General features: G+C 46.5%; 1 pseudogene; it reads right to left on the bottom strand.

Moving 5' to 3' along the window:
- Positions 1-91: 91 nt before the first annotated feature.
- Positions 92-14,167, bottom strand: part of LOC134390284 (ski oncogene-like) — a 35,290-nt pseudogene continuing 21,214 nt past the window's right edge.

Raw genomic sequence — 14,167 nt, 5'->3', positions numbered from 1 at the left:
TACTGTCAGGACAGTTTTCCTGATTTAAGACCTGGCGTTCCTGCCCCCTGACCATCTCCCTGCGTAGACACACACCCCCAGCATCTAGCTCCAGCGGCAGAAAGGCTCAGCGGCACGTGGGGGCATGGGAGGGCTTCATAGGAGCGAAATATCTTACCTGCTCCAGGGTCCAGAGGAACAGGCCAGCACATGCAAAGAAGGGAAAAGGGAAAAAGAAATTAGATTCACATGCACACCAACAGAATACTGGAGTAGCAACAGGAAAGTTTGGGTTCTGATAAAACGTACAATTACATTAAAGACAACATTTACAAGACATGGTTGTATTTAAGGGCTTTTTGGCCAATTACAATGCAAAAATATGAACCAACTCACTCTCTATTATGTAAAAAAGTCACAAAGGGCTTCCCCGTGCCTCGGCTGGGAAAGGGGCCTTGTGTGGGTCTGTGGAAAGGGGACCCACACACCGCTGGCGAGTGCAGATGCAGAGCCACAGCCGCCCCTTCGGACGTCGTGTGGAAAAGGCCCTCTTCCCACTGCTTTTCGAATCACTTCTGTTTTAGGAGGTGGCACAGTCTCCAGTAGCTCTGGTCCCTGTTCACCTTAAACTTGGAGATGCATGTGTATTTTTGCTTGATTTTTAGCACTATTTTGTGCTACTGTAACATTTAACCTTGGTGGCTCACCATTCAGACCTTTCTGTAGCTTTTTAATCCCATGAAAGGCCAGGGCCCTCCTCGAAGCTCCAGTCCCACCCGTCAGTGTGCAAGACAAGAGGTCGTGAGAACATAAGAGGCAGCAATGAAAATCAGAGCAGTGACCTTTTTAACTGGTCCCTTTGCAGGGCAAGAGCCAGGAGAGGGTGACAAGCAGGTGGGGGCCCCATGACCCTCAGCTCGGCAGCCCCTGCACCTGCCCGGGAAGAGAGCACCCTGTGGAGAAAAAGGAATGAAAGAAACAGCAAACATGGGCCACCCTTCCCGTCCCAGCACCCTGCCTCTTGTTTAAGGGACCAGGTATGCCTTGAAAAGCCACTTTCTGGAAACACCACCAGCCGGGCCTCCCCGGGGTGTCAGCCTCTTGAACCATCAGCACAAATGTTGTCAGAAGCCTCCTGGTCCTTCAGCAATTGGCCTGGATGTGAGGGAAGGGGTGGCAGGGGCGCCCTTGACCATTAGAAGCTGCTCTAGGGCAGAAGGGCCACAATCTCTGCCCAGGGAAGGCCTGCGGGGACAGCAAGGGGCCCCAGGTGCTGGCAGGGCTCAAAGGGACAAAGGTTTTCATGGGCGAGAGCAGCTGAGCATAAATGGTGAGCGCCTGGCGTCAGCCCGGGTCAAGGTGGCCCACACAAAGCCCCCATGAGGAGCAGCCTTCTGGTGTTCCTCCCAAAATGTGCCATTAACCTCAGACTTTAACCTCGCAACTGCAAACTGTGTGCGTGATGGGACCTTAAATAGGTCCTCTTAAAAGGAAAGCTCAAAAAGGGAACGTACAACAGTCACATGCTCACTAAGTCCAAGACAGATGCCACGCAGCCCCTCCGTCAGGCTCGGGCAACAGGGCAGAGCCAACTCCCAGCAGGGGAGGCCACCATCTTCCCACAGCTCCTGACCACAATGGACTTCTGTGGACAGGTGCCAAGTTTCCTCTGTTCAACAAGCACCTGAGAATACATGCTCCTGAGCACCTGGAGCCACCGGGGAAGGTGCTGCTGGGGCAGGGGGGGGCAGCGGTGATGACCAGCCTGGCTGGAAAGTGTGGGGTCTGTTCTTCTCAGGGACTGTCCTGGGCACCCACAGTCCCCCATTACCCAAGCTAGCACAAAGCCCGCCTTGGCTCACAAATGCCCTCACTCCCATCGGGTGACCCAAGTGCTGGGTGTGCTGAAGGGCATGACCCTCCAGTCCTCAAGGGCCCTGCAGTGTACCCACAGCCCCAGCCCAGGGTCAGGTGCTTGCTGGGGCCATCAGGTCAGTTCATTCACACGGGGATGCCCACCCTGTGATGTGGGCACCCAATTCAGCCTATACCAGCCCAGGATGGGGAAAGGTGCTCTTGATATGGAGAGGCACTCCAGCGAACTTGTCTGTCCCATGGCTGGCCCAACTGGAGAGTCCTGCAAAATACCAGCTGGGACTTCGACAATCACACAGTCTGTACCCCGCCCCCCAGGACAGGATACGAAAAGGAAGGGAAGTGAGGAATGTCCGGCCAGATCCAGCCCCTGTGTTCCTGTCCCACCTCTGGCCCCTCTGGGGAGACAGGACAGCCTGAACTTTTCACCTTGGGAACAGACACCCAGAGAAAGGCCACAGAGGTGTCTGTCTAGGAAGCAGGGTAGGGCAGCCTCCTGACCATCTGCAGCTTTTCCCCTACCATTCCCCCCTCCAAAAATGTGTATTGCCCGTTTTACAATCACCAGATGGCACCCCAGGAACTGCAGGCCCCTCATCGCCCACCCACTGTGACCACCTGACCTCTCATAAAGAGGACAAAGCCCAGGACCTGTGGCCACGCCCCCGGGCCCACAATGGATCAACACAGGACGCTTCAGGTCAGCAGGGCTGCATCTTGGGCACCATCCTGGGGCTGCCCCAGACCCCAGGACCACCATGGGAGGGAGCTGGAAGCTGAGGATTCTGTGCACAGGACCATCCACAAGCCCATCCCAGGGCTAGCACAGGCACCACAGACAAGGAAGGAAGGAGAACCGTGTCCAGGACCAACCACAGAGGCTGCTCCCCCAGAGCTTATTTTTATCATCAAAGAACCTTCAGCCCACCACGAGGCCCCCACCCCTCATGAGTGCCATGCTTTAGGGCAGCAAAGCTCATTGTCATGACCAACGAACAAGACATCGTCACATCCTTTAAACACAGACGACACCACCTGCAACATGGCTTCACTTGAGGAAAGGCCACAGACAGCTGAGCCGGGCCTGGGATGCAGGGCATCCGTGCCCCCAGGTCTAAGTTTACACTCGTGTACCTGCAAAATCCACTGTCACCATCCCGCTCACTCTACCCAAGGCATGGCCACGACAAGGCCCTTCCCTCCCTCCTGGAGCTGAATGTGCAGAACGAGATCACAACACAGCAGTAGGGGCTCCCAGGCCCTGCCACACTGCCCCACCAGTCTCCACACCCCTCCTGCTGCAGCTGCTCTTCAGCTGTGCTCACAGCCTCTCATGCCTCTGCTGCGCAGCCCTCATGAGCCAGAGGGATACTGGAAGTCTCACCTGTGCCAAGGAAGAAAATTAGGTAAAACTCTCCACTTGGCTAGAGGAAAGAAACACACCGCAAGCCCCAGAACCAAACAAAACACAGCCCTGTGGCTGCCGTGCAGTTAGCTCAGCACTGCCTGGGGAGGCTGATGAGTCCCTGTCCACCTGGATGCACTTTGCCAGGTGGTGTGTGAGCTCTAGGGGAAACACTGAGAAGCCCCCTTTTCAAGAAGCCCGTGTCGAGAGGCCACTTGTCCGTCAACCACAAGTACAGCAAAGCACCTTGGCAGGAAGCAAAACGCCCCTCAGGAGCAGTGACACTGCCACCGTCTCCTCTCCACTCCCACATTCAAAGCACTTTATTCCACACTTGGGTGCATCCTGTGGCCAAGGATGCGTGGCTCGATCCACCCCTGGCCCACCTCCAGAGCCCCAGCCCCTCACTCCACACCTGACCACAGCTTGTCTAGTGGCCGCCAAGGAGGAATCTGAGGGGTGAGAAACATGCACACTGGGCGGCAGCACAAAGGTCTCAATGGCCACCAGGAAAGCCCCACACAACAGCAGCAACACAGAGGCCCATCGGTGAGGGTCCTGCCACATGACATGCTCTATGCCACAGCTTCATGACCTGCAGGCATCTTGCCCAAGGCTGTGGAGTGAGACCAATTCCAGAACGCAAGCACCAGCTCCATGTAGGACTCTCACAATGGTCCTGAGCCCTGGCCCGTGGGAATGTGACATTCACAGGGGGTGGCCACCACCTGTCCTGCAAGACCTCTGTCCGATGCCCAGGCAGCCACAGCCACCGGGGCAGCCACAGAGTGAAGGGCTCCAGGCTGCTGGAAAGTTCTCCAGCCTCCCATCAGAGCCAGCCTTGGGTTCAAGCTGTGACCTGGACCTTCTAGCATGTCTCCCAGGAGATGCAGGGTGCTTCCATTCACTTGAACCTACTCACAGACAGCATCACCACAGACCTCTGTCCTGAAACGGTCTGGAAGCAGAAAGCCCATGGAGTCAACCCACCACCCAAGACACCAGGCCACCAGGGCAGCCATGTTCTCTGCAGCTGGCTGTATCCCAGAAAGCAGGCTCGGGAGTGGGAATGGCAACACTGAGACCCTCTCAGGCACTGCCCTCCTCTGAACCAACCTCTCCCGGTGCCCAGCCACCACCTGGCTTTAGATGACAATGGAACGCAGCACTGAATGCATGGTCCCCAAAACCCTCATGGCCCACACCCCCCGGCACTACCCTCAAACCTGGCCAAATCCCAAAGTCATCCACCAGGCCTTCTGCCCTAGAGGAAGTCCCTAGAACAAATGGGATATTTAACAGGGAAGAGTTTCTCTCAAGACAACATGAGAAGGTACAGGCCATTCTCACTGCTCTGCTCCAGCCGGAACAGCACCATGAACATGCCCCTTCCTCACTCTTAAAGGGATCAGACTGCCTGAAAATTTTGCAGACAAACAAAAAATTCAATCTTCTCTCAGCTCAAGCTGAATTCTGAGTGGCACGTGGCAGTCCCCCTTCCTAACGGCCAGCATCGTCCACTCACACAGATGTTCCTGAGAGTGCGGGGACATCAACCTCACTGCAGAGCTGCACGGCACCAGCTTGATGCGGTCCCAAGTCTAAATAGTCAAAATCAGTGCACTATGTTCGCCGTTGCTCCCGATGGAAATGAAAAGGCGGTAATGAAGATGCACACAAAATGAACACAATGTAGCCAAAATTATTTCAAAAGGAAACACATCTTCTCACAATGGATATGCCAGTCAGCACAATTCAGCAGCTTTTCAAGTCTGTCACCACAGAGCACGATTTGCTTACATTCCCCCTGAACTCGAGACACTCCCAAAGACCTGTCATCTCAAAGTCTCAAGTTATTCTTACTTTTTACAGCTTTCAGTCCTAGAGTGACTGAGCAACAAGCGCACGACCACAGCCGCAGCCTGGGGAGGAAAGCCTCTGTGCTCCGCAGGTCAGGCCAGGCAAAGCGGCAGCAACGCCGCTGTTTTTTTTTTTTGTCCCATCTCTCCGATGTAGTTTATGAAGAGGGTGCCTGGTTAGAGAAGCTGGAAGTCATTAACAGACATGGCAAAAACCACACTGTGATGAGAGGGCCCACTTGCAGCCAAGTTAGAGCTACAGGCACCCACCACCCTCCCACCTGGAACAGTGAAAACCCAGACAAGATACAGGAGGCAACGGCCCTCGAGACTCTGGGCATCAGGTGGCAAAGCATGGTGATCCCCAAGAGACAGACAACCCCGCTGAGCCCTCCACCCCCCAGCTCACTGCCTGAGAGAGTTTCCTGGCAGTGAGAGGATCTAGAAGGGACCCAGTGGACCCCCGGAGTTCAAAGGAGGGAGCAGCAGAGAGGAAAGCATGGCACAGGGGGAGCCCCGGGTCCACAGGGCCCCCCGAGAATTCAGCAGAACCAGATAAGGGCATATGAGTGAGGAAACTCCACCAGTCACTGAGAGGACCACAAGGAATAGGCCTGGGGTTCACATCCAGCTGGCAGTGGCCCCAGTGCCCACTGGGCAGACAAGAAAACCCCAAAATTCCTGGGGAAGTGGTAGAGAACTCAAAAGAGCCTTGCCTTAGTGGTGGGTAAAAACTAACCCTAGAGGGCCGAGCCCGTGGCGCTCTCGGGAGAGTGCGGTGCTGGGAGCACAGCGATGCTCCCGCCGAGGGTACAGATCCTATATGGGAATGGCCAGTGCACTCACTAGCTGAGTGCCGGTCACGAAAATGACAAAAAAAAAAACTAGCCCTAGAATGAACCCTGCTCTGGAACCACCTGAGAAAGCTAAAGATAGACCCAGGAGGGTCAAAATGTCTCCAACTAACTTAACTGCACCTCAGAACAAAGCTCAAGAAGATATAAAGAAACACAAAAACATTCAGCACCCAAACAGGTAAATTTCAAAATGTCTGGCATCCAAAAAGCAGGAAAATACGAACTGTAGTGAGGAGAACCATTGCTCAATTGAAACTGACCAGAACTGTCACAGACAAAAGAACTCACAGAGGACATTGGAACTGTTATTACAGCTGTATTCTGCATGTTTAAAAAGCTGAATAGAGACGTGAAAGATATGATCGAGTCCCAATTCAAACTTCTGGAGATGAAAACTACAATGCATGAGATGAAAAATGCACTAAGTAGGATTAACGGCAAAGTAGACACAGCAAAAGAGATGTGTGGACTTGAATACACAGTAATAAACTATCCAAAAACAAACACACAAAAAAGAACCCAAAAGGTGGAAAAGAGCACTGTGAGCCGGGTACTGCGGTACTTCAAAAGGCCCAACATATGGGTAACTGGGGGGCCCAGAGGAGACAGGGAGTAGAAAAATCATCTTTAGAAATCATGGCCAAAAATTTCCCAGACGTAACAAAAACTGTAAACCCCAAATGTTCAGTAAACCCCAAACACATGAAACATGAAGAAAACTACGGTGTGCATCATGATCAAGTGGCTGAAAAAAGTGACAAAGAGAAAATCTTAAGGGAAGACATGCTATGTAAAGAGGAACAAAAGGTCGTGAGCAGATTTCTCTTTGGAAACAACACAAGCAAAAAGATAGTGGAGCAGCATCTTTAATTAAAGTTCTGAAACTTTAAAAAAAAAAAAAAGCTACAATTCATAACCAGCAGACTTGCACTACAAGGAACGTTAAAGGATATCCTTCAGTCAGAAGAAAAACAATACCAGATGGCATTCTATATCAACAAAAGGAATAAAAAGTAGCAGAATTGATAACTAATTGGTAAATATACAAGATTGTTTTTCACTAAAGTCCCTTTAAAAGACTGTTGTTTAATCATAAACAATAACAATGCATTACAAGCTTATAACATATTTAAAAGTAAACTGCATGATAACAGGAAGCAAGGAGGGGAGAACGGAAATATCCTATAGCAAAGTTCCTATACTACAGAAGAAGTGCTATACTATCATTTGAAGGTAGGCCATGGTAAGTTAAACGCAATAAGTATAAAGGTGTTATCAGTCAGCCCTAGAGAAATCACGAAGATAGAAAGTATTTGATTAATCCAAAAGAAAAGGGAAATCATTGAAAAAGGAAAGAAGAACAGATGGGACAAACAGAAAATAACCGACAAGACAAAAGACTCAAACCGAATCTTATCAATAATCACATTAAATGTGACTGGAGTGAACACCCCAATTAAAAGGCAAAGATTGTCAGATTGGATTTAAAAATCCATATGTGGCCTACAAAAAAAACCCTCATTTTAAATATAAGGACACAGACAGATTAAAAGTTAAAAAGTGGAATAAAAATACCATGCTAACAATAGTCAAAACAAAGCTATTAAAATACTAATATCAGACAAAGTAGATTTCAGAGCAAAAAATATTAACCAGAGACAATGGGAGACATTTTATGATAAGAGTCAAAGAACCAAAAAAGAAAATGACAACAACAACAACAACAACAACAAAAACTATACACTCTGATGCACCTAATAACAAAGCTACAGAACACATGAAGCAAGAACTGACAGAACAGCAAGGAGACAAATCTACAGGTGGAATAGATGTAAGCACCCTTCCCTAAGTAACGGACAGAGCAGTAGACAGAAAACCAGCAAAGATATAGCAGATTTGAAACACTGTCAACAACCTCACCTCATCAACATTTCTATAACACTCCCCACAACAGTGGGAGAATACACATTCTTCTCAAGTGCACACAGAATATTTACTGAGATAGACCATGCTTTGGGTCATAGAACAGGTCTCAACAAATTCAAAAAGACTCATATCATACAAAGGAAGTTCTCTCACTACAATGAAATTGAATTAGAAATAAGTAACAGAAATATCTCTGGAAAAATCCCAAAGGTTTGAAAACTAAATAACAAACTTTTAAATAACCCACACATGAAAGAAGAGATCAAAAGTCAATTATTATGAACTGAATAAAAATAAAAACAACATATCAGAATTTGTGGGATACCAGGCCGACCCGTGGCTCACTCGGTAGAGTGCGGTGCTGCTAGCGCCAAGGCCCCGGGTTCGGATCCCATATACGGATGGCCGGTTCGCTCACTGGCTGAGCGTGGTACTGACAACACCAAGTCAAGGGTTAAGATCCCCTTACCGGTCATCTTTTAAAAAAAAAAAAAAAGAATTTGTGGGATACCACTAAAACAAGACTTAGGAGAAAACTCAAAGCACTGAATGCTTACATTGGAAAAAAAAGACTCCAAATAAATGATTCAGCTTCCAACTTAACTAGAAAAAGGGAAAATTCAACCCAAAGTAAGCCAAAGGAAATCATAAAGACCAAGATGTAAATAAATAAAAGAGAAAACATAAAAAATAATACAGACAATCAATGAAACAAAAAGCTGGCTCTTTGAGAAGAACAATAATAAAATTGATAAACTTCTAGACAGATAGATCTGGGGGAAAAAAGAGAGAGAGAAATACCAGCATCAGGAATGTGAGGCGTGGCATCACTACTGATTTCTAGGCTATTAAATGAATAGAGGAATACTATGAACAACCTTATGCCAATTAATTAAACAACTTAGACAAGTTGGGCAAATTACTTGAGTAACACAAACTAGCAACTCAAACTCAATAAACAGCAGACAACCTGTCAGCCTATGCCAGCAGAGTTAAAAACCTTCCACAAAAAACACACTTGGCCCAAGTAGGCTTCCATGGTAAGTTAGACCAAACATTTTAAAAAGAAATAGTAATTCTTTGAGAAAATTTAAGACGAGGGAATACTTCCCAAATCATTCTATAAGGCCAGCATTATTCTGATACCAAAACCAAAGACATTACATGGGGAAAAACAAAACACAGCAAAACGAGATACAGACCAATCACTGCCCCTCGTGAACAGAAATGCAAAAATTCTAAACAACATTTTAGCAAATGAAATTCAACAATATTCTAAAAGAACGATTCATCATGACTAAGAGGGAGTTTATCCCAGGAATGAAAGGTTGGCTTAACACTTAAAATCAGTGAATATAATTCACCATATTAATAAACCAAAAAAGAAAGATATTCACCATATTAGTCATCTCAATGAATGCAGAAAAATCATTTGACAAAACCCAAAGCCCATTCCTGATTAAAGTAAACTACTAGAAATAGAATTCTAGGGACCTCCTCAGCCTAGTAAAGGGCTGACAAAAACCCAACAAGTAACATCATATCAGTGGTGGGGACTGCATGTCCTCCCCATTCTATTTAGCGCCATTCTGGACGTTCCAGCTGGTACAGTCAGGCAAGAAAAAAGGCATCCAGATTGAAAAGAAAAAAACAAAACTGTCTTAATTTGAAGATGACATAATCATCTATGTAGAAATCTGACGGAATCTTCAAACCACTAAAACTAAGTGAGTTCAGCAAGGTTGCAGGCTGCAGGTTCAATACACAAAAGTCAACTGTACTGGCAACTTATAATCAGGAACAGAATTTTTTAAAACAATACTGTTACAATAACAAAAAAAAAGGAAACAAATAAATCAAAAAGTCTGACAAAAGATATGAAAGAACTGTGCACTGAAAACTACAAAACATCACTGAGAGAAATTTAAAACAACCCAAGTGGAGAGCAGTACTATAATCATGGTTTGCAAAACTCAATATTGTTTAGATGTCTGTTCTTCCCAAATTGATCTACAGAGCCAGTGCAATCACAAACAAAATTTCAGCGAGATTTTTCTCATGAAAATTAACAAACTGATTCTAAAACTCATATGGAAATGCAGAGGACCTAGCATAGCCATAACAACTGTGAGAAAGAAAAGTTAGAGAGCCAATGTTAGCTAACTTTAAGAACTGATATAAAGCTACAGGGATTAAAAACTGTGGGTTTTGATACAAATAGATCAACTGAACTCACACATGGAGAGCTGAGTTTTGACAAAGGCACAAAGACAATCCAGTGGAGGAATGACCTTCATAGCAAATGGTGCTGAAACACTGAACACCCTATGCAAAAGATAAATGAACTTGGATCCACACTTTGAAACATTCACAATAATTAACTCAAAATGGGTCACAGAATTAAAGCTTAAAGGTATAAAATTTCTAACAGAAAACAGGAGATAATCTTTGTGACCTTGATTTAAGGAAGGTTTTCTCAGCTAGGAAACCAAAGTCCAATCCAAAAGTACAAACTGAAAAATTGGACTAGATAAAAATTTTAAAATTCTATTCTTCATAAGACACTGTTAAGAAAACAGCCAGACAGGGAGAAAGTCTTTGCAAAGTATAAATGTGAAAAAAAGACTTATATCCAGAATATATAAAGAATGTAAAACTCAACAAGACAACAACACAATTTAAATCAGTGGGTAAAAATTTGAGCAGACACTTCACCAAAGATGTATGGATGGCAAATAAGCACATAAAAAGATGCTCAGCATCGTTAGGTAAATGCAAATTAAAACTACAAGGAGATACCACTACACACCTATTAGAATGTCTAAATTGCAAAGACTGACCACACCACATGCTGGCGAGGATGTGGAGGAGCTACACTGCCGGTGGGAACGTGAAATGGTATAACCACTTTGGAAGACAGTTCTGCAGTTTCTAAAAAGTTCATCATGAACACAATGTATTATCCAGCCATTCCACACCTAGGTATCTATCCAAGAGAACAAAACTTGTTATGTCACCACTAGAACTTGCACATGAATGTTCATAGCACCTCTCTGTGTAATAGTCAGGAACTGGCAATAACCCAATGTCCCAACGGGTGAGCAGATAAATCGAGTGCGGCATCCACATGAGGGAGCACTACCCAGCCGTTAGAAGGAAGAGCTACCGACACGCAACCACACAGGAGAGTCTCAACATAAGTACACTGTGAGAGAAGCCAGACCAAAAAAAGAACACATCGTATGATTTCATTTACATAAAGCTGTAGGGAAGTTTCTGTGGCTGCCTGAGCAAGGGTGGGGCAGGCAGGGTGCCCACTACGGGTTGAAGACACTTCTGGATGATGGATAGGTTGATGATGTCCAAGCAGTGATTGTTTCACAAGTGCATACACACATCAAAAGTTACCAAACTGCTTTAAATACATGAGTTTACCATATTTTAATTATACCTCAAAAAAGCTGCTTTAAAAAACAACCATACAGCAATTATCCCAACTACACCCTTTGTATTCTAGGATTTGTTTGTTCTCTTGCTTTAAACAATCTCCACAGGTCAACACAAATGTGAACGAGCAACGTAAGACCACCATTTCTTCTGTGGTTACCCCAAATATATCCTTTTCCATCCCAGAAAGTTTCACAAAAATTGTGCAGCACGGCATTACAACCATTTCTTTCTCTAGATCAGGAATCTTCAAGCTTTTCTTGGAAGAGCCAAATAATGAATATTTTTGGCTTTTCAGGCCGTGTGATCTCACAACTACTCAGTCTGCTGCTGTAGTGCAAAAGCAGCCATAGACAACACGTGCAATTATGGGCACATTCGTGTGTCAATAAAACTTTATTCACAAAAACAGGTGGGAGCTGGATTTGGCGCACAGCCACAGTTGGCGGAGCTGTAGATCTGGGGTTCCTGGAGCAGAAGCAGCAGCCACATCACCTGGGTTTTGTTATAAATGCGCATTCTCAGACCTGGGAGTCGAAGCTCTGGGAACAGGACCCAGAAACATGTTGTTTAAGAAGGTACCCCATGATTCCAAAGCCCCAGTTTGACTCTCTGGTCCAGAAAACCTGCAGAATGATGGACTCATCCAAAACCCAAAATGAACAAAGCTTAGGTAAACTCTCAGCAGCTAAAAGCTACAGACCACACTCCCAGTAGAAACACTGGGCCGTGGGAAGTCTGGATTAAAAAACAGAAGTCAAGAACACTCATGGGGGTGGGGGTGGGGGCAGTGAAAAAGGAGGGAGGGGATGAGCCTCACTGAGCAACCTCCATTACTAACGGCTGGTGTTCCTTCCACTTCTGGACTGACCAGAGTTTCAAACATTTGCAAAAAGCAACCCCAAATGCTTCACCTCACGTTCTTCCTTGACTCTGTGTCACTCAACAGAATTCATTGTTTAATCATGCCGTGGGGATGATTAAACCTTAAAATCTCAGAATTGGAGTATCTTGGTCATTCCTTCAAACATCAGTCAAGACTATACTATGCTGCAGACACTGAATGTAAGGATTCAAGGACGATGAGTCCTGCATGTACACACACACATTCATGCACACACCCACACTAGCATGAAATAAGTAGGACACTCCAAGAAAATAAAACCTGATGATCTGAGGATTACTTCTGGCTAAAGTCACAAATAATTGGACTTACTGTATTTTCCTTCTTTTAAATTTTATTTTATTTTTAAAAATACAAAAACTATTGCTTACAATTTCAGAGGCTAGGAAGTCCAAAGTCCAGGGAAACACAGCTGGTGAATGTCTTGGTGGTGGTGACAGTGATGGCAGATTATCGCATTGTGAAAATGGTGGAGCAGAGAGAAAGCGTATTTTCCTTTTTAAAGCAGTTCTTTATGCCCTCTCTTCCTCAATGCTTAAAATGCAAACACTTACCTAAAAACTTTCAAATCCACTGAAACATGTCAAGAAGATATAATAACTCAAAAGCATCATGAGGAAAGAAAAGCAGTTTCAAGATGGAAGAACGAAAACACTTCAATCCCCTTCTCCTCTCAAAAATCACAAAAGCCCTGCTCTTCAATGGAGGAGGAACAGTCTTGACCTGTAGCATACACAGGGCAGGAGGCAGTGGGGAGGAGGCTGGGGCTGAGCCGCTGCAGAGGCAGGGGCCAGAGAACCATGCAGAAGAGTCCAGGGAGCAAAGACGCAGCTACCACAGGAAGTGGAAAGGAAGTTTCCAGGGAGTGAAATCAGGGACTGGTCTGCAAGTCTGCATGGGCAACAGTTGGGGGGAGGGGCTCCCTGGGGCCTTGCCGCCCCCCTGCTGCCCAACAGCATTTCAGTTTTGATGTGACCCGTCAAGAATTGCCAACCCAGGGAAAGCTGCCCCTTTAAAGCCAAGGTCTGAAACCAACCAGAGAAGAGAATTCAGGAGAACCAACAGAAGACACTGTCAATATAAACATCATTAATAGCTGTGGAAGTAACAGGCAAGACACACATCCAAAAACAAAACAGGTGGGGGCTTTTACAAAATACACAAAGAACAAAAAAGGACATCTTAGAAACTAAAAGACATCACAGAAACTAACACACAGAGGGAGAAAGCAGTGCAGCTATGGCAGCTAGAGGACCAGCCGTCCAAGTGGAACACAATCCAGCCAGGAGGGGCTCCAAAGGAAAACAGAGGAACAGAACAGCAAAGAAGCGCCACTAACACGATCCTGAAAATGGGGGCATGAGCCCCCTGGGCCCAGTGGGTGCCCAGCACAAGACCAAAATCGCCTGGCCTAAAGGTCAGACACGGGGATCAAGAGAACATCCTGAAAGCTCCCACAGGACAGAGGCAGGTTACATGCCATGGCCAGAATCAGAGGGTATTGGAATTCTCCACTAGGACACTGGAGGCAAAATGCTGAGAGCAAGGTCAACTGAACATCCTGCTCTTAAACCAAAAACCACAGGGTGGAAAATTAAACATTCAGCTGTGCAAGATCCAAAGTACCAACCTCCCAGGCGCCTGTTCACACACGTGCTGTGGTCATTCAGATGAGGGAATGAACCCTGGAGGGGGGCTCCTGGAACCCCACACTGGGCAGAGGCCCAGAGACACCAAGGGCAAAGAAAAACCCAGGAGCAGCAACTAGCAACAAGAGGGCAGGCGGAGGGGACCAGCAGGCCATGTGGCTGCTGGATCACACAAACAATTGTGCAAAGAGGCAGGGAATAGCGCCAGAGCAAGCACGTAGCCAGAGATCCTGAGAAAGCCAAGCAAGTGAGCAAAAGCATGAGAA

Source organism: Cynocephalus volans, chromosome 11 (assembly GCF_027409185.1).
Source record: "Cynocephalus volans isolate mCynVol1 chromosome 11, mCynVol1.pri, whole genome shotgun sequence".
NCBI lineage: Eukaryota > Metazoa > Chordata > Mammalia > Dermoptera > Cynocephalidae > Cynocephalus > Cynocephalus volans.
This window is presented reverse-complemented; position numbering and strand designations above follow the sequence as displayed.